Source organism: Acanthopagrus latus, chromosome 7 (genome assembly GCF_904848185.1).
Source record: "Acanthopagrus latus isolate v.2019 chromosome 7, fAcaLat1.1, whole genome shotgun sequence".
In the NCBI taxonomy this organism is placed as follows: domain Eukaryota; kingdom Metazoa; phylum Chordata; class Actinopteri; order Spariformes; family Sparidae; genus Acanthopagrus; species Acanthopagrus latus.
Window position 1 is genome coordinate 25153829 of NC_051045.1, and position 21790 is coordinate 25175618.

Below are 21790 nucleotides of genomic sequence, written 5' to 3' on the forward strand. Positions count from 1 at the left end.
CTGTCGCTCTTCTCCCTCTTCCAGAAGTCCTCATTTAGACACCCCACCCCCCACCCACCCAGCAACACCACCACGACCGACTCGGTAGCAGGTAACAGACACTGTGAGAGGGTGTTGTATCCGAAATCCTCACTCGTGTTAAACAGATAGCAATGCTGCTCTCTGCTGGCCATATAATTGAAGCTATTACCATATGAACATCTGGAGCTTGAGAGAAAAGTGGGTACATTTCAACTGGAATTTTAAGAATTGGTCCTCCAAACTTGAGATATTCACATTAAAATGACAACATGCATTTCTTTTATGGATATAGGTTCATGTGTACATCTCCCAGCAGCGGCTCCTGGCTTTGCCGTTGCGCAATCCGGTGCATTCACTGTCAGCACCTTCGATGCCTGTGCTGGATTTACACTTGCTGGTTTGCTCAGCCTCCGGCTAAATGCAGTATCAAGGTGGACAGCTCATCAAAATGAGTGACAAGTGTTGGAGCAGGAAGTGGACCAGCTCAAGCGACGAGAGGGGTGGCGCAGGCATCGTGCTCAGCCTCCTCAAGGCGAAAAACTCACATTATTTAAGCTTCCGTGTCACTTTTCTGTGGGTCAGGCATGGACATCCACCGCAGTGGCCGTTGTTGTTCGGGTCGGTTTCAGTTCTCTCCTGAAATTTCCAACAACGCCGACGGTCGCGGCTCTGAGGGGTTTCAAAGTGGACTGAACATTACCTGCAGCAATGATGCCGTTTGATCGGCATGCATTCATTTGCAGAGTACAGCGTATCAGACGTTGGCCGTAAATAATTTAATGATGGTTCTCCCCCTTCGCTTTGATCGCCACGAATCAATGCTCCATTCTCATTATCTCATGCAACAATAACTTTGTCGGTGTTATTGATATATAAATACGATGTGAATTTGAATTATGTTCACCTTTTGAGCTGGGAAATGAGGACGATGCTGATACTACTGCCATTATTGCATACTACTGCATATTAATCACTTTTAGAGGATAAGGCTGTTTTTGGACGTATTTGTGGAAACAGTGCCTAAGCTTCAGGCCCCTGTGTGGGCAGCGGTTGACTGACAGTCGAGCCCCAGTGTTGCTAGGAGACGCACTGTCAACTTTTGTGGTGTGTTGCTGACTGGATCAGAGTCCTGTTTCAGCATTTGTGGGCCGTCCAAAGCTGATGCAACAAGTTTTTAAGACCTCTTTCGACTCTCTCCCGCAGCATTCTACATGAGGGAGGACCTCCTGTGCTGTCGGATTCGTATTCAGCTCCAAAAGTGGACGCTAGTTTACCTAGCCCGCTTACATTAACACTGACTCACACTAGGTGTTGTTTTTTTGTGGATGTTGTTTCAACCCCTGCTGAATCTCAAGCATCTTCCATGCAGAGTTACATTCTTCCCACATTATATAAGGTAGGTTGTCTCTCTGACTTCAGCATTTTCTTTTTTTTTTTTTTTTGTGGATCCAGAGATGAAGGCAAATGTTCACATTGCCAAAACAATACAGCCTTATACCCAAATGACTGAATATGTCGGTTGCCTTGTATCAACATTCCTGAACGACACCAGCAACAGGTGGACTCATATGCTGACAGTTTGGTTAGGCAAGAAAACTGTTTGGTAAGGGTTATGGTCAGGGTTAGGTTGGGGTTAAAACTCCAAAGGAGGGTTAAACCATGGAAACTACTTGGTCTGGTTTAGGTAAAGAGACTGCTTGGTTAGATTTCAGGAAGAAAACTACTTGGTTGGGTTTGGGCAAGGAAACTGGTTATATTTAGGAAAGAAAACCCCTAATTAACTTAACTAGCTCTCTCTTGGTTTAGAGGACAACTTGGTTAGGTTTTGGTATTAAAAGTACTCGGTTCTGTTCAAAATATTGTGGTTTGGATAAAAATAACTTGTTGCCTAAGGAACTTCAGATACGGGGCACCATTTAGCTCAGTTGGTAGAGTCACATGCACTGAGGCTTTGTCCTTGCTGTAGCGGCCCCGGGTTTGAGTCCCAGCCTGGGACCCTTTGCTGCGTAACTTCAGCTGTTCTGTCAATAAAGCACATGAACGGTGGTCACCTGCGTGAAAGTCCTGTGCTTCTTTGACCCAACCACATCTAAATGTGGAGTTCCCGCTTTGTTCCCGTAAAAATTACTAGTGCCTCACAGGAAACGTAAATATGGGTCATAAGAAGCTGCTTTCACATTTGACCTATGTGGTTGTTTTTCTGATGAAGGCCTGCCTAAACGCCAACCTCAGTGCTTTGAAATAAACTGTGATTTGATTTACCACACATAGTAATGTACGTTGTCATAATGGCACCACATTCACCCTCCTGGACAACAGCAATATTAGAGGCAATGCAGAAAAAATAATGAAAATCACGTTTTTTTTTTTTGGGGGGGGGGGGGGTACAACTCTGACCACACATGCCAAAAACAAGTGACAAGGATGTACTGACTTCTTGCTAAAATAATAATAATAATAATAATAATAATAATAATAATAATAATAATAATTTCAGTGTGACTTTAATAGTAGCGCATGCTTCTATGTGCCGCGACGAGCTGCACGCTATAAGCTTCCTTCATCCCATGTTGTTTTGGCAGCCTGTGATACTTGGCTTATAAGCACAAGCTACCACACTGATGCTTTGCAGCAGAGCAGGCTTCCTGCTATTGGAGAGACCTGTGGAGACAGATGGGAGATTTACAAATGCTGGAAGAGGAGGGAGCCGAGCTGGCAGTGGCACACCTCAGAGAGATTCCCATTTACTACAGGCTTCTTGTCTTCATCAAGGTTGGCGCGATGGTGTCACTTTTCTGCCGCCAAAGTGAGCCGCGAGCGAGACGAGCAAGACAATGTCACAACATCTGCTTTGACTGTGAACCGCGCGGCAAAGACGGCAATTTGATCTGCGCGCATCGCAATCAGCCGCCAGTTATTTCATCTTGCGCATTTCTGCAAAAGTCCCCACACATATACAGCCATCACTTTTGTGTATGAAACTGTTTGGGAAATTGAAATGCAATTGATGAATATTTATCTCCCACCATCATTTCTCTCTTCAGTCTGTCTCAGAAATGAGCCAGTCTCATCAGGTTTGTGTTGCGTGGGGGTGGGGACGGGGTGTTTGTCAAGAGGTGGAAGGCAGTAATTCCGCAAGTGAATAGCTTCCTAATCACACATTACTAATCTGGCCTCGCTCTCGTGTTCCCCACAAACAGCTCCTCGCGCTCACCCAGCCTCCCCTATTGTTTGCTCACCCGTCTGGTGGACTCGTGGATAATAACGCGGACCATTGCGCCGGTCACAATGAGGAAACAGATCCCAACTCAAATCTCATAACCTGACGGCGGCGACACCACTATTGATTTCTTTCATAAACCACGCTCGGCGTCTCTCTTTTGCCCGGCTCCCACTCTTTCTCTCGGTGTCCCCGACCCGCTGTGCTCCCGTCACCCGCAAACTGCAACCCACCCCCACCCACACCCCTAAAGAGTAATTACTCACTCTTTTATTTTCTCCTGCGTGGCTCCGTATCGAGCTACTCATCTCTGACAGCGGTGCAGCTCAAATTAAATTCCCCCATCTGATAATGAAAGTCATTAGGTCCCGCTGGAGCCTCGTGGAAGGCCAAACAAAGCCTGGTGGAGGCCCGTGTAATAACCACAGGAAAGGGACAACACACAGCTGAAGGGAGTGGAAGAAAGGTGGACATGGACTTTTTTGCACAGATCCCCTCGCATAGGCATCGTGTTTTAGAAACGTAAAAATAAAGGTTTTTAGAAGTTTTCCATAATACAAAGGAGGTGAAAATGTTAGACAGAATCCTGTGTTTTCATAATGTCTCTGCACTGCATGTACGCGTAGCCTCACAGTACAGTTTCCGCGGCTAACTTCTCCGCTTTTGAACCCATTTGTCCTGCCCCTGGCAGCATGATCGATAGCCACACCAGCATTCAAGCTAATTTGAATGTGCTCGCAAATTAGGTGGCATTTAGAATTTCCACCATGGGAGTGAGTTTAACCGTCTACCAACTCTATTACAAACGCGTGCAGGTGCCATGACCTTTGTCACTCATATGAGCTCTGGTGGGAGGGTTGTATGTTAATTTCCCGCAGCCTCTCTGCTGAGGCTAATGACTGTGTTGCTGTTTTACACATCCGAACCAGACAAACCTGATGAGCATGCAAGAATATACAGAAATTTAACCCAATGGTGCAGCATTTATTAGAACTTAGAGGTGTCTATGTTGCGTTTGCTCTGAAACATTAAAATGGGATTGAAATTTGTGGGAATGAGATTTCTACTAAGTCAAACCTCGTTCTCCACAAACAAATGTCCTTGCGAGTGGTCCGGCGACGCTGTTTTCATCGTAACTTCACGAAAGCTCATGTCAGCCTCAACCAAACACCTAAAACTGACCATTCATTTTATAGGGCTTAGTTTGTTTGCAGGAATCAGGTCATGGCCACAAAAAAGTGTGTGTGTGTGTGTGTGTGCGTGTTTTAGCCAAAAGCACAAAAGCAAAAAGATAACAGATAAAACACAGCGTTTGTCGGTTTGTCGTAAGCACGTCCGACCACCTGCCGACTACGGTATAACCGAGCGTCACTTCCCAGACCAAAAAAGTGCACTAGCTGATTTAATTAGTGTGTTGGATTACAGACTGTGCATATGAATGTAGACAGCATATGAATGTATAATGGTACAATGGATACTGATTCTTTGACATGCAGCTATATCCTCAGTCATTTAGCACTATATCCTGTATGTAGACACATATTTTAGGACTCCTCTTACAGAATTCTTTGAAAAAAAAAAAGTGCGCTTGAAACACTGAGGAGAGGTTGGAGCGACGGTTTCATTTAATTAAGATAATGCTAGGCAGACCTGCTAGCTAGCTTTAGCTGATAAAATCCGCCAGCGAGAGTTGTAATTTCAGCAGGTAGAATTGACGGTGGGCGGCTGGAAACGAAGAAGCCTGCTTTTGTTGAAAGTCTGCCTGCAATCAAGGACCCATTGTTTCAGAAATTACTACTACATCATTATCAGGCTAAAGCGCTCGCGTGCCGCGCAGGAATAGAAATCCTGACAGGTGTAGCAACAAGGGAAAAAAAAGGGGGAGGGAGGGTGGAGAAAATGGTCAATTTGGCTGCAGCTGTTGTTGCAGCGGTGCAGTGTATTTCAATGCGCACTGTAACACTGAGCATACGGGCACTTAATGTATGTTTGTTTCTCTTCTATGCGGTTCTCTTCTTGGGAGAAAGAGCTATTCAAACCCTGTTAGAGGATCTCAGAATGATTAGGCGCCGACTTGATGTTCCCGCTAGCCGAATAAACAGGTCTAATGAATAAAATCAGCAGAAATGCCTGCGTCTAGTGCGTGTGTGTGTGTGTGTGTGTGAGAGACGCAGCCCAGGTGGGGGGTCCCTCTATTACAACACTCAAACCATCAGGTTCATTAGCCCAACAATTACACATTCATGAATTTGCCGTTAAAATGGCATTTGCCGAGCTGAGTGCGCCAGCTCCTGTCAACCTTAAGTGCTGGGTAAAATACTTTTAATTGGTCTCAGTCTTTCGCTTGGTCGATTACGGGGGCCGGCTTTCTGGGAGCGCGTTTGAAACATGGGGGCTAAAAGCCTCCAAGATGGTGGGCTGGCAGAGGCAGAGTGGAGGAGACGCTCTAGAGGGAAAGGTCACGGTAATCACCACAAAGGGCAGCATGCAAAATAATTAAAGAGAGAATAATTGGCTGCGAGTTGTTTATGTGCATCCGTGTGTGTGTAATGGTGGCAAAAAGGCGGCGAGAGCGTGTGCGCTGTGTGCACGCACCGACTTAATGTGTGCATATATACACGAGTGCCTGGTGGTGATCACTGCAGGTGAAGAAGAATGTATTTGAAAGATCGCAGCACTTCCATTCCTGCCGTCTTCCAAGAGCCAAATCTGGAACATTCGGCGCTAAAACACAGCTACATCAGTCATTTTGACCAGTGCTGTAATGTGGTCAGCAAAGACTCCAGTTAGTTGACAACATTTTGTATGGATTACATGTTAATTAGTGAGCTCTGGAACTTTCATACGCCGAGATTAGCTTTAAATGGTTACGTGTGTTGGTCTAAAGGTTATTTTTGCATGCAGACGCGCTCTGTGTTAATGCATCGCTGGCACGGGCTCCAGAAACAGCCTCCAGAAAGGTAACAAAGTCAAATGTAAGTCAAAATGGGACTCTGCTCCTCAGTTTAGAGGTGGCACCATAGCACCAAGCTGTGCAACACTGTGAAAGATAGTGTGATGTTGGGGGAGAACAGTGCATCACGCTGCCGATCAGTGAGGAGGAGAGGGAGGGATTCAAAGCCCAGCGCGGGCTAAATGTCAAGCTAGCCTGAGCACAGAAGCAACACATTAGCTCTCACAGACAAAACCCAACTATGCCTGTAACTTCATCGGTGCCGACTGGGAGAGATGAAGTCCAGAGAGCTCCTCTCTCTGGCGCTGACCAGGCAACAAAATGTGGAGATCCACTGCTGGACTGGACTATGCAGCACATGGTGGTTTAGGACCCCGAGAGGCTCCGTGATGTCATTTTAACAGACCATACACAGTGATTGTGCGTCGCATGTCGGACGCTTAACAGTCGTCGCTGTGTGTTTTTGATTATGATCCAATATTCAATACACAGTCGTGAAGTAGGGACTTTAATGGACATTACATCTTGTTACCAACAATCAAACACATCGAAACATAATTACATTTTCATATATTCTGGAATTTTATGTTAGGGAGAAGGGCTAGATATCCTTTTATATAGACGTTTTATAATTCTTATGTTAACAATGAGCTGAACACAGATTATTATTATTCAAAGTACAGTGTTTTATACAGGGGATTTTTAATTTTTTAACCCTCGTTGCCTGTCGTGGGGGTCTTCTGCAGCGTGGGAGGGGACACTTGACAGTCCAGTGGTGCTAAGACATCATCATCCCGTCCGCCCTGATGGACAGCAGGAGTTTTGACCGTAAACACGATCTAACCAGCATTATGAGATGAGAATCAGACGCATGCTAATGGTCGAGGGGGATCGATGCCCGCGTGGCATTTAGTCAATAGCTAACAATGGAACACGTTGAAAACTAAATGCCATAGGAGCACAGTGCTGGAGTTAATTGTCGGATACTTTGCTCCTGCTCTGCTATGAGGGCCTAATTAGTTTAAGGTGTCTGAGAAAGGGACAGGTGGCTGAATCAATGTCCTCCGATGAAAAGGATGGAGATACACACCGTGGCGTGTTTTTCTTTCCCTGCAGTGAACGCATTGATTCTCAAAGTCAGAACCAGAGCCGTTCTGTCCGCTTTGTCGTCGGCTCGACAATAACCGCTGATGTATCGCGTGTTGTTGTTTCTCACCTGTTCAGCTGATGGATGCGCCACATGATAACGTGCCATCCACTCACCTCCAGCCGAACTGGATTTCCGAACGAAGGAATGAACCGTTTCTTTTTTTTTTTTTTTACAGCAGCGTCGCTAACGTGTTTTACATCTGTTGTCACAATGGGTGGCACTTACTGATAATGTCTATAATCAGCCTATTTAATGCTTTCGACAGAGTGCAGATAGGAAACAGATGGCGAATCTGCAGGCGTACTCTGAACACAACACGGCCCGTGGACCGGCAGTCTGTGGAGGACCGCTACACCGAGACACTTGAAGCGCAGGTGAGTAACCGAAGCTCCTCTCTCCGATAAATCATTCTTCGCAGGTATACTGGACTAACCAACCATGTAAAGACCTGGCTCGCAAGCACCCATAGAAAAAAAAGGCTGCACTCTAACCGTTCATCGCAAAGCAGAGGAGAGACTTCTGCTGCCCTGTAGTTCTTCTTAGACCAGCGTAAAGAAGCCCGCTCCCCCTCCCTTCCACACTGCGGTAGAGATTTGATCAGACCCCTGCGGTGAATCATGTTTACAGTCCTCCACACACAGCAAACACACACAGACGCACACACGCGCACACACACACACACACTCCCTCCATCCTCCTCAGGAAAGCCGAGGTTTTGGTGCGCATCTGAAATCTCTCTACAGGTGCAGAAGCGAGAGCCGTAGCGGTGGAAAACACACGTTGTCTGATTACCATCATGTTTGGTGAAAATGCTGCTGTGAGCAGTTTGTCAGATGGAGTGCACATTTGGGAGCTGACAAACACAGAGGGAGCGTTCTCCTCGGATGCTCGTCGAGAGGTTATGGCTGCAATCAGAGCCTCTGATGGAAATTGAAATAAAGCGGCCATTTAGGAACGCGCGCACACCGACACAAATAATATGGAGCTATGCAATCATTCACCACGCGTGAAGGCGTCGACCAATACAAGGATCTGCAAACTCCCGTGCGATTTTCTTCTCCCGCTAATTTTTCGCTTTAGCAGCTCAACATGGAACGGGATGTACCGCAGCGCTGACGCTCACGGATGCTATTAAAGCATCGTCCCTGCATATCCAATCAGCGTAAACAACGGTTAATGTGTGGCGTACGCCCTAATCGCGCCGCAATCACGTCTCCTCGGAGCCATCAGGTCGGACAATGCGGTCTTCAGAGGAACAGGCAACCTGTCATTGGCAATGTCCTTTGAGTTGACGAGCCGTCATTTACAACGCATCAGAGGCGGCCTTGCGGCGGCAATCCCGGCGCCATTCATGCTCGGGAGAAAGACAGGAAAGAAAAAGAAGAAAACGCTATTCTAATTAACACCCCCAGTGACCCGGAGATAAACATTTATTTTCCCATCTTCGGCACACAGTGGAAGATTTTTTTTGACGTTGTCCTTTGATAGCTACCGATTTCCATTTTCTTCTGGGTTTTGCTTCCCCGTGTCTCAACCAGTAATTTATGCATCAAATTCATGCATAATTAATTTTGAATTTACCACTGTATAAGTATTAAAACACCAAAACAAATTCTGTGATAATGGAGGTGTGTGAGGTCTCCCTCATTTCAAATTAATATCCCCCCCCCACCCCAACCCCCCCCCAACCCCCCTTCTTTCCGTCTTTCTCTCTCTTCGAGCTGCGACGAATGATGGTAAAATAAATGGAAAACATCATTGGAGGACGCGGTCAAAACTACAACTTAGCATTGCAAACAGAGACAAAATCAATGTTTGGGAATTTAAACATCCATAGATTTCAAAATAGGATATATGGCCAAATCAAAGAGGAGACTGCTTTCATGTTTCAGTCGTGTTTTTGTATTTGCCTGTCTTTAAGCTCCACTAACATCTTCTTCTTTGCTGTGAAATGAAAAGAAAGAGACGCAGCCCCCATTTGAATCAAAAATAGCTGCCGCGGCATCATATTATGACACATTTCGACCCGTTCCAGCGTGTGCAAATCTGTCACTGCGGAGATGTTTTATTTTTTGGTCCGCCGTTTCATTCCATCGACATCAATCGCAGATCCCTCAACAAAAAAATAAAAAAAAAAATCAGATTGATGGGTTTCAGCACGAGACGGTCTGACAGTCGCTAAGTGCTTCAAGAGAGATGATCGGCAGGAATGTAATTCCGTGTGAAGGTGAGGGCTTTAATCACGCCATATCTGGATACAAAGTGTACCAAAATATGACAAGTGCTGCAAAATAGCCATTAGCACAATCCCTGTCTCACTTTCACGGATTAAATAGTCCCACTACAGTATATCCTGTCCCTGCTCCAGCTGCATTTCCTATTCATGACAGAAATGGGTCTAATAGGTGAAACTAATAACATGCCATTTGACGGCTGCTTTTACCCAAAGTGCCATGCAGCATCACGAGTGCATATATTTTCAGCACAGGTGGTCCCCCGAGTGCCAACTGAACCCCTAATCTTGGTAATGTCAGAATGGTATTCTCCTCTATTATTTGGGCAAAGCTTTGAGATTTCAGCTTTGCTTTGCGGTGTCTCCGTATATCAAAGAGATTGAGATATAGGCTCATCTTTGTACATGAATCATTCCTTCTGTAAAGGAGAAAAAAAAAAGAAAAAGCAAGTATTTCGTCAGGAACGTGGGTAGTAGTTCTGATGTCAGAAAGGTGTAGGAGGAGGGGCGTTCAGATGCAGCTCAACCGTCTGACGAGCACTTCAGTTGAAGCCTACTTAAGGCCAGACGGACTGCAGCCCCCACATTTGCATTAATGAGGCCACTGTGATGGGGTGCAAAGGCACGAGGGCTCCGGCGAAACATGAAGGGTCGCCTGGCAAAAATGTAGAAACTGACTCAACCTTTGCCATAACACAGAGTTACGATGCGCTGAATAAGTCAGTCAGACGAGTGCAAGCGCACATCCTGGTAGATTCCTTTGCCATACGAGCAGTGTAATTCTGCAGTGTACCGATCAGCCATGGAGGCAAAGGGTAGAATGATGAGACTTAATCATCACAGTAGAACCTTAAGCATCGCAGAGCCCTTTGCATGTTAAAAAGGAAAGTTCCCCCCAAAAAGGGAAATCCAGTCATTATCTGCTCACTCTTATGCTGCTGGCGAAGTTCCATAGTCCCCGAAAGATGTCTGGACCTTCACGGCAAAACAGTGCTGCAGCACTCCTCCTAAACAACTGAGGCAGCCGGGGACTTGTTTTGAAATGTGAAAAAGTGATAACATAATAAAAGCATACACCTCCTCTGACGGCAGCCCCGAGATGCAAAACGTATATGAAAAGACATTTTCTATATCCGATTTTAAGCCAAAATCTTCACTGTTGTTGCAAAGCTAAAGCTGTTAGCATCCACAAAGTCTGAGGTCGATGCAAAAGCTCAGTGAGCACTGAGAATGTAAATAATGTCTTTTCAATTCAGGGCAATGACAATGACTGAATTTTCACTGCTGGGTGAACTTTTCCTTCGATGTAGTTCTGCTTTCAGTCTGATCAGTTAGCTGAACAGCTGTCCAGGTGTAGTGGCCTCCTGTATCATATTCATCTCACCCACACTGTTTGCACCCTGAAGGGCTGGATATAGTCCAAAAAAGGTTCTGTTTATATTATGTGGGCTGTCCGTCCACCCCCCCCACACACACACACACACACTGACACAGTCGGATGATGAAGTTCATGTCGCGTGGGACCCTCATGGCCATGCAGATGCGAGACTGTAATTTGAGCTTGAGGGGACATTGATGGCAAAACGCTGCTGGCGATTTTGGCAAATAAATTCAGTCGAGTCAGAGACACTTAACGTCAACGGAGTTGACCATTTATGGCAAACAGCTATGTGGTTTGTCAGAGAGAAGGCTCTGATCTCAGAGCAACTAAGTACCAGCACAAATTCCGCTGGAGGAACGTTTAATGTTAAGGGGTCACCTCACAGCACAGGGAATACTGGTAAATTAATTTGTCGCTTGGTCGAGGGGATTTAATAATGACAACATGCACCAAGTGCCTCGGTCGCCAATGGGGAGCAGGACTCACCTGAACCCCAGTGAGCCCTGTTCACCTTCCACAGTTTCCACTCGTTCCCTCACAGCGTCAGTTAAACTTGTCGTGACTTCTTCTTGTGTTGCCTGCTGTGCACTTAGCTTGATGTTGGACTTTGATTGTGTGAAGACAGCATCAATGGAAATCTCTCAGCTGGATTCCTTCAATGTGTTGACTGGAGCGGGTCATCCTCTATTCGGAGGGTCGGTCGTTTTGATCCCCGAAATCTCCCAGTTGGTGTAAACCTCCACGGCACCCTCTGTCTCCAGTGCATGGGCGTGTGTGCTTAGCGGTGGCATGTGTGGTAAAAGCACGTGTGTTTGGTAGACCATAAAAGCACAAGTGCAAGTCCGCTTATTTATTTTAGGGCCAATACTGGATATAAAGGTGTTTTTTTTTCTTTTTTCATATTTAGTTTGCATTAAAGGGTTAACACCTGAGAACCTGCTGTCTTTACATCACATAACCACCCTGTGCAGAACGTACAGGAATGCTTCAGGGGTAAACTCTGAAAGTGGTTAACATTCCGAGCAGGGCAGGGAAATTACACCTGATGAGGAGAATGAAAGTAACTTGAACTAAAATTAGAGCAGTCATGTGTCAACACAGCAATTAACGAGGCCTCCGCCGCCTATAGCTTTAATGGAGTGGGAGATTTATCGGGCGTATTAACAGCTTAAGTCTTCCACACCGGGGCCATGGCTCTGTGTCAATCAAAAAACCTGTGCTCGCCGCCTATCATCTGCGGTCACTTGGCCGTCTATGGGCAACTGTTTTATTCCTCCTGGCATCAAATCTTAAATGTCATAACATCAGATTTGTGGAGAAGATAGCTGGGAGTGATGAGTCTCCGCTCGATCGATACTGCTGTTCCCCCTGTGAACTGTTGCTGGTAGTTACGGGGCCTGCCCTTTTGCAGAGGCTGTCATCTGCTAACCAGGATGGAAAAAAAAAAAAAAAAAAAAAAAAGTTTGGATTGCAGGTAGACCGGCAGACTGTGGCAATTTAAGGACACCACACAATCTCGGTCCGAGTGCGGCAAATCTCTGTTCAAGGGGCTCCATATGCTTGCAGAATAGGGGTGTCCAAACTACGCCCTGACGGCCACGCGCGGCCCTCCGCCTTTGCTTAATGGTCTGTGAGTTACTTTGAAAATCGAAATAACATTTGGCCCGACACTCTCAAATACGAGCAGTAACGGGCACCGGTCAGTTCCCCGCTGTCCAACAAGGCTGTCTACGTGAAAACAGAAAATCGTTGCTCCCTGTCCTGCAGCCCGGTTGATTGCTGTCTATCTTCTCACGAGGCAAACAAGAAAGTTGAGCTCATTTCTGACTCTCAGTTTTGTTTTTGTTGAGAGCGCTGGGGAAAACAAGATCTAACTTCCTGCAGCAACAAAGTAGTTGTTTTCCGAATAAATTCAACTCAGTTAAGCCATCGGAAGAAGTTTTTTTTACGGCCAATTGCACTTACAGGACCACGCGTCGTGTTGGTTCAGCTGGAGCTCTTCTCACTTATAACTGAGGGCAAACATTCTCTCTTGTCAAGAGAAGACTGAGCTCATACTATCCCATCGGGTTTGTAATACAGACACCAGTTGTATGAAGTTGGTCAGCGCGCATGATGGTGATAATTACCTATAACTTACCCACATCAGTGATCCTGTGTAAAGAGAGAGCGTCACACGTATCTTTTTGTAAAATATTTCACAGTACAATTCAACAATATGATGTGAGCATAAAACTAAACAGCCGTCAAGCTGCCAACATATTATCTGTTGTACTGGCAGTACTCACGGATAAAGCAAATACTGCTCCCAGCGTACATCAGTCTTCAGAGAAAAATTAGTTAGTTTTATGGAATTTCCCTTTTAAAAACCAGGTAATTGCTCCTGCAGATGCAGCACTCAGCAGTCACCAAACAGAAATAAAGAGCTGGAGGTGATGAGTGGGGGAAAGGTGGAAACGGATAAATGCGGTTAAGGAAAGAAATCAGAGAGAGTTTGGCAGAGAGAGAGAGAGATGAGATGAGGGTCTAAAAGTGAGACAGTAAAAAAAAAAAAAAGCGGCAGTTTGTAGCTCCAGCAGGCAGATTAAAGTCCGGAGTCAGAGCCACTTGTATTACAGCTGCTCCTATTGTGGCCTCTGACTACCATGAAGACGAGCAGACAGAGGTCAACTTACATCAGATGAGGGAGATTTCCCCCCAACAATATCGCGGGGGGAGAAAAGTGCTGACGGTTCCGAGCTTGTGAAATGAAAGATTGGGACTTTCTTTTTTTTTTTTTTTCCACGGACCTTTATCATTGTAATGAGCCAGAACGGACGAGGGGGCGAGCTTTTGCAGGAAGGTGTGATAATGTGCATGTTCGCAGCAGCAGGTACGGGAAGATAGAGCAGCGAGCAGAGAGGGGAAGGGAGGAAGGGCGAGTTTTATTTCCCCTCAGCATTTCATTACCTCCTATTTCCCATTAATACAAGCATCTCCGGAGTCAGCAAACAGCGCAGGGTAAATGGAAATGAAAGCGGAGCGTCTCGCCGTGCTGCGGCTGCCATCAGCGTGGTGCATTTAGTCGTGCACACAAGCTGCCATCACGGACAGCGGGAGCCGTCGGCGGCCGGCGCGTCGCTAAAACAGCGGGCGCCCCGTCATTTGTTTGGCTAGATTACATGGTGGGTGATCTCGTTTAGGAGGTTTTATTCTTTGTTTCACGCCGGATGGGTGGGCAATGTTTGGAGGGAAATGAAGGAAGAGGAACAGGAGCGAGAGATAAATACAGAAAGTAAACGGCGAGGATTGAAGAATGTCTGGGAAGCACAAGAATTATGCATGTACCATCGGACTGAGGCGAATTCTTAAATAATGAATGAATCAGGCTTGGAGGGAAATGCGAAATGAGGCGCAAAAATACAGTATGTGTCGTACAGCTTTGACCTTGAACGTGAAAATGCAGCTATTAAAAACAGAAATCCTTTCAGAAAATAGACTTTGAATTGAATTGAGAGAGAAAACTTTACATGTCATTTGAAAAAGAGCTCCGTCTTCATCAGAATACAAAAAAAAATAATAATAAAAGGAAAAAAAAAAAAAATCAAAGACGACAAATCCCTTCCAAGTGAACGAAATGAGCTCTGAAAGAGTTTTGAGGGAAAGGGAGCGGACTAAGAAATGCACAGAAGGATCATAATTAGGGGGGGAAAAGCTTCAAATGTCGGTTCCGCTAGCTTAGACTGCTCCCTCCACCACGTCATGCAATCTGCCTTTCTAATTCCCCTAAGCCCCGCAGGCCAATTTTCTGCTATGCTAGCACTATCCTTCCAAGGAAATGCTTATGTTAATATGGTGGATAAAATACTCTCAGCAATTAAGCAATTAATGTCTGAAATTTACTGTTGTTGTTTACTGCCTGAAATATTGGCATTTTCATGCCTCCGCGACCAAGACAGTGATGGAATAAACAAGGGAAATGACTTTTTTTGTGTGTGTGTGTGTTTGTTTATGCTCTTAACAATTAACGACTGGGTGAATGATCAATTAACAACTTTCAGCAAAACAAACTTGGAGTCGCCAACGTGATTTGCCTTCAGACCACAGGAGTGATGGTCGCTGATAATGATCCTCTGTGTACCTGTGTAGATACTCCATTCGAGTTCAGCCATTTCCTGCTCGATGCTTTACACATCAACAATGTCTAAACTGTATTTCTGATCAGCTTATTTTGATTTAATGTTTTGTTTTTTGTTTTTTTTTTACATTTCAAAAATTAGTAGTTTCCCTACAGTATATTGTATATATGTGGTAATACATTAACTCAGACAGATCTGGAGTTACATCCGGCAGTAGCCTACTACTGTTGTCACAGCACTGGAATCTCTAACTTCGAGACAGTACATTGAAAAAAAAACATAGCGTGGGGAAAAATTAGACACAATATCACTAAGCAGTGGCTTTGTCAGAGTTTTTGCTTAAAACAGCTTCCTGGTTGGGAACAGTGTGGCTGAGAAGGATGAACTCCATCAGTAAACCTGAAGAAAACCACAGAATTGGGCGAAAATACAGTGAAAACATGTTGGTTTTTCACTAACGGCAGCCCATTTCATTTTCCATTTTTGGTGAGGTTTGTTAAAAGTTCATTGGAATCGGTGATGAAGCTTGTCAGTCTTCAGGGCCATGTTAATCGAAGTGCTGTATTGTAGGCAACTAGATGTGTTTCAGTTTCTTGCATTTCACCTCACTTCACTTGTAACTAACTGGAGGGGAGTTGCAGGCTTTTAAACTCTGTGTGGGAGTGTCCTTACGGAGTCTTTAAGGACATGTTTGAGCTCTGACTAGTAGCAGTTCCCCTGAAGTTAATCAAGGCTCTGCTCTCAACTTCTTCCATGTGGAGTGTCTGTGGAAACCGGGAAGTTGATTCTGGTGGACAGAGTGCTGTCCTGTAGCAGGAGTTCGTTCAACGTATTTACCGCTTCTTCGGTGGACATTTTTTCAGCTTATTGCTGAGATACGTACAGCAGAAATACTGTCGTCATCATTGGAGAAGAAAGCAGGTGTTCTGAGACCATCACAGCTCATGGCATCTTTCATTCATCCAACCTGACCAGCTGGACCGCTCCGGAGAGGACGAGAGATGGAAGAAGAGCCATGACGGGTAAAGTAAGTTGTACTAGCTTTACTTTTACAAGGCAGGGAACTTGGACTGCTTTCGCCAAAGTATTTCTGATAAACAGCCTGACCATCGACAAAACATAAAGAAGCAATAAAAGATTTATCACACGTGGTTTAGATACTTTGTATCTAAACCACGTGTGATTTTGATTAGATCCACATGCAAAGCATTATCTGCTAAATGTAATCATAGCGCTATGTTGATTGGCCACACACTGCACATACAGCTTGCTTTTAATGTGCCCAGATGCATTTCAGACCACCTACTGAGGAGCTTTGAATGATTACATCTTAAATACGTCTGCCGCGCATTAACACCTTTATCTAATGCATTCCATTCCATTTTTTTTTTTTTTTTTTTTGCATAAAATTCTGATTACAATCGAAACACCACCAGGAGCACACTGAGTTTAAAGTCAAACCGTCTCTTTTTTTCTTCCTTTTTCTTATTCTTTTGGGTAAAAGTCAGCGCTTGTTATTAATGCAACAAAAGCTTCTGTGTTGTATGTGAAACCGTCGGCACAGGGGCAGACTGGAGGAGTGGGGGAGGAGGTGAGGATGAAAGACGAGCGGCTGGAGAGAGGACGAGAGAGAGAGAGAGAGAGAGTGAGAGACTATTGCTCATCATAATATAACCCAGTCTCAGCCGAGGAAAGGGATGGAAAATTACAGAGGCTCCTAAGTGCACTTTTTGATGCTGAAAGAGCAGGTAAGGCTCTTTGAAACCAGCCCATCAGTGCTTTTTACACGGCGTATTGGCGGGCCATACAGACATGGGTAAATAACACCTGCAGCACTCAGCCTCAGCGTGACCCAACATACAAACACTCCTCAACATCAGACAGCTAGTGTATACTCTCCTCTGTGTGTGTGTGTGTGTGTGTGTGTGTGTGTGAGAGAGAGTTTGTGTGTGTGAGCGCTTGTTGATGTGAAGTAAACTCGAAACAGTGCGCCGCTGTCAGTTCTTTTCTCTCCCCTTCTTTGTTTCCGCCTGCCCTCCTTCACCCGCTTTGAGCTCCGGTTTGCCTTTCCCATTCAGACCACCATTATCCATCATCTAACATCTCTGGTCATGTTGTCTGCCAAGCGCTGTGACAGTTTTTTTTTTATTTTTGACCTTACGTTTCTTCACTGCACCTGTGACCGACCCCTGCTTTTTCCGCGTTCTCCTTTTATCGAAACCTTGTCTGTTTTTGAACGCAGGTATACGGGGTCAACAGGATACAGTTCGAAAGTGATCTCTGAAGTTTAGTTCGGTAGTTTTATAATACAGGTTTCTGCAGCCGATATCTGGTGCAGGATGTGAGTAATAGTAAAGTCAAAGCTCAACTAAAATTTTTGACAGAATGTGAAGAGTTAACAGTTTTGTCATTATGGTGTCCATGTATTGCGTTGCTAATCATGTTAGCATGCTACCCCAGCTAGCCAGAGCCTGTCTTGGCCCAAATGTGCCCGTGCTAGCAGTGTAAACATCTACACTTACATGGAAGCTCACAGTCTGGACTGCTAGCTACACAGCTAACTGAGCTAACTAGCTAACAGCAGCTATAGTTGGCAGCAGCTAGCATTTTACTTTGATATGCTGACCCGCTTTTGTTGTGTGTATGAAATCAACACCCGTGCTGGTAAAAACAGAATAGATCAGCATGATTTCGATGCTGGTCTATGCTGGTTAGTGCTGGTGTGGTGCTGGTTTAGCTGGTGGACCAGCATGATGAAGCAAGGTCCCATTAATTATGCTGGCATCCTGGTGCTAGTATGCTGGTCACCAGCATAAGTTCCCTGCATCCTGTTCCTGAATCCTGTTCAGTCAGCATCTTGATTTGCCACACCTGTCAGGTGGCTGGCTTATCTTATTGGATTTTAACAAATGTGTGCTCAAAATCTGAAAGCAGTAATTATTTTGTGTACATACAAAAGAAAAAAAATGTAAAAAATTGTTTACCTCAACTTGTGAGAGAAACAGGAGCAACAAACAAAGTGTTGCATTCATGTTTTTGTATTATTTAGTGCAGTATCTACAGTTTGTTTAAGTTGTTGACACATCCCAGCATACCAGCACAAGCATACCAGCACCAAAACACAACATATGCTGGTCCATGTTGTTTTTTCCAACAGGGACGTGGCCTGTTCTTAAATATCGCACATTTACCTGTGAAGGTATTTATTCAACTATGGTCCATTTTGTTCTGAAAACTTTTGTAAAACTTTAACACAGAGAAATATATTGTTATGTTTATTTCTTCTATCATTTGTCGGAATGTGCTCTGATCGTGGCTGTGAAGAAATTATATTAATGATATGTTTTTTTTTTTTATCGTTTTATTTGAAAATCATTCCATCCCACCATGACAGAGGTGTTTTTGTGAAAGTCACAAAAAAGCAACACTCCATACTTAGATAACAGCTTCAAAATAATGTTAATGTTACTTGTCAGACTTTGCACACACACACCAATTTATTTGGCTTAACAACACTACATATGCTACCTATATAGCAGGCTAACTAGCTAAGTTGGCTTTTGAGCTTGGATCGCCACTCTATATCAAACTGAAGACAGTATAAATGATGGTCACTTACATTAAAGCTTATATGCAAGGTTGTCATGTCATCAGAAAATGACACCTCAGAGAGGAAACAAAAACACTGTCTTTGTTTTTTGCAGCTAACAGGAACTAGCCGTCTTGCTAGCAGCTGTGAGCCTGCTGTGTCCGGGGTCGTCTGATTTGCTAAGGAGCGGGTGAGTTGTGAAATATGCTTAAGACAATATATTTATCATTGAATACATATATTCAATAAAACAGGCTTTAAAAAACATCTGTAATGTCATGTAAATTACATAGTTAATCAGCACTGTCCTCATGTTTAATTTGAAGCCATCTACTATCATCAGAGACCCATAACCAGCTTGTGCTAGCTGAGAAGACAGAAATATTAAATGTTTTAGTCTGATTAACATGCACAACCTCTAGCAACAACCTGAGATCTGAGCAGCTCAAAATCATTTACTGTTTATGCTGCTGATAAACTGAAACAACAGATGTAGCCTCTTTTTGCGCGCCTCATTTCTTGAGTTATTTAAACGATTTGTTATTAAAAGATAGTGTTATGAATAGTGTAACAGAAAACAGAGGGGGGTGCTTAACTTCACCTAACTTCACTTTGATATGGACAAAAAAAAGACCAGTGTTGCTATCATTTAGATGAACATATTAAAATAAAGACATAACACTCCTAAATATGTATTAACCTCAGCAAAAGATAAACAATAATCCATCCAAATGCATTTTCCATGACTTAGAAGAAGTCAATTAAAAAACAGATGTGTTGAAACCTTCTAATTACAGATCGTGCTGACAAGACATTTCCTTCACTTAAATGACGGGTTTGACGGTTTGTCAAATTTAAATGATATATGATCATGTTGTGTGTGTGTGTGTGTGTGTGTGTGTGTGTGTGTGTGTGTGTGTGTACACGCACCTCTGCAATGTGGGTCATATTGTAGGTCGGGAGAAACAGCTATTCTTAGATTGAGCTACCGGTCCTGTAAACATCTGTGCATCTACCCGCTTGTCATTCATCTTGATGAGCTGTCATTTATATCTTGAGGCTCAGTCAACAGCCACCATAAACCCCGTCTTGGCAATTTTTGAAGTAGGTGGAGCTAATGCAACCAATCTAGAGTGTATTATTTGCCAGTCTTGTGATATAACCTCAATTGACCCTTCCTCAGTCCCTCCCATTTGTCCAATAACAGTTGAGCAAGCTTAGACCCTGCATGAACCTCAGTCAACTTTCCCCATATCCTGTTAAACGTATATGTGCCAGCACCCAGCTACACAGGACCAGAGTCACCATTTGTCTTATTGATAGGCTCGTCCGACCCAGCAACAGTAACAGTGAGGAGGATGGGACGTAGGATGGATCAGTTCTAGTCAAAGTGAAAACCAGCGGAAGTAAGTAACACTAACCCTGCAGCTTTTTGTAGGTGAAGTACTTTTATTCGACTCATGTTGGAAAACAATGTATACTGTTCCACTGCTTTATTACTATACTTACTAACTATAAAGGATCTATATGTTCTTGACCCAAGAAGTTCCAATGAAACACTTGAAATTCAAGCCTCCAAATCTGGAAACCTGAAAAAGAAAGACCGCTCGGTCGGAGGACATCACCACACACATTGTGACATTTTGGACCATGACACTGATTCATTTCTTTGCTAATGCTATGACAGTTCCTGTTGACAATCTTGGAATCTGATATGGTGTGCAAAGATGTCTGTGGATTTGTCACTCAGAATCCCAACTATAATGAGCCAATCATCGACCCTCGTCATCCGTCCGCTGTTTCCCCTGTCAGTCTGCTGACCACCAACAGTGTCCTGGTGTGAAAAAAAAATTGTTACAGCTCTTTAAAAAAAGGACCCAAGAGCAGACGGAGAAGCAGGCAGGCTGAACAACAAAAAGCTAGCTTTAATAATGGCAGCTGAAGTCCAAAATAATGCAAAATGCAAGTTATAAAAAGGCAGACAACAGAAAAACTGACAACAAAAGGGCGACAAGGGGATTCCAGTAAACTAAACAGTAATACAAAAACGGAGGACAAACCATAAAAGCCGTGGGGATCAAATCAGGAACGCAGGGAACACATGGGGATCGGAGAACAGACACAGGAATGCACGTTGAAAACATAGAAACCAACTGAGAGTGAGGCTTAAATACACTGGAACGATTAACTAAAGAAGACAAAGACAGGAAGTGGTAAGAAAAACATAGAGACATAATCTACTAACTAAAAACAGAAAACAACTAAACCTTGGAGAAGCCCAAACATGACATGCTGTGTGGTAGTCTTGGACACAAAGCAAAGGACTGCACAAAGAAGAGCATGTGCTGCACGCGTGGTGAAAACGGCCACACATACTTCAGCTGCCCTGCCTCCTGTAAGCTGAAAGCCCCAGCATCAGGGAACCCATCCCTCCTCCCTTCAGATCGGAATCCAGCCTGTAGTCTCTCAACAACCAAGTCATCAGCCCGCATCTGGGGAGCCGCTTCACTATCGGGTGAGGGCAGTTTAAGTGGCAAAAGCAACAAAGAACGTGATGTTGATAGTGGGGATGTCGAGGATGATGAAAATGTCGAGCAACATCACGAGAGAGCGAGCCCAGGGCCCGAACTCTGAGTAAAACCGGCTCCATCTGAGAGCTCTCTGCTCCGCTGCCATGTTCAAGCGTCGAGACAGAAATACCCTTTGAAGACGCTGCGAAGAAGGGATGAGTGCAGTTTACCGTCAGTAAAAAAGGAAAACATCTAGGTGATAAGCCATCTCAATAAAGCTGACACACCCCATAATGTCACCAGTTTACTTATCTAAAACCAAGACGCAAAATTAATAATTCAACAAATACTGACTTTGCTGTTAGTTGCACTCAAGACAAAGGGGAAACGTTGAAAAGGGAAACTCTTTCCATCATGGTCTTTCTATCAAGGTGAGAGCTCTCAGATGGAGCTGGAAAAATACTGTATTATTATTAATGTTTACACTGCTCCAGATGCTCAAAAGAATAGCCAGTTATTTAAAGACTGGTGGTGGGACACAGTTTCATTTCATGAGGTGATTTCAAAACAGTAACTGAAGATAATGACAGGTGCGGCCTCTGCTATTTTCTAAAC

At 44.3% G+C, this 21790-nt stretch overlaps 1 long non-coding RNA gene across 1 annotated transcript; it reads left to right on the top strand.

Moving 5' to 3' along the window:
* The first annotated feature begins 1123 nt into the window (after positions 1-1123).
* Positions 1124-18854, top strand: LOC119023077. The gene is made up of 4 exons (XR_005076155.1): positions 1124-1417; positions 7610-7718; positions 15940-16103; positions 18781-18854. It is a non-coding gene; the product is annotated as an uncharacterized LOC119023077 (long non-coding RNA).
* Positions 18855-21790: the final 2936 nt, after the last annotated feature.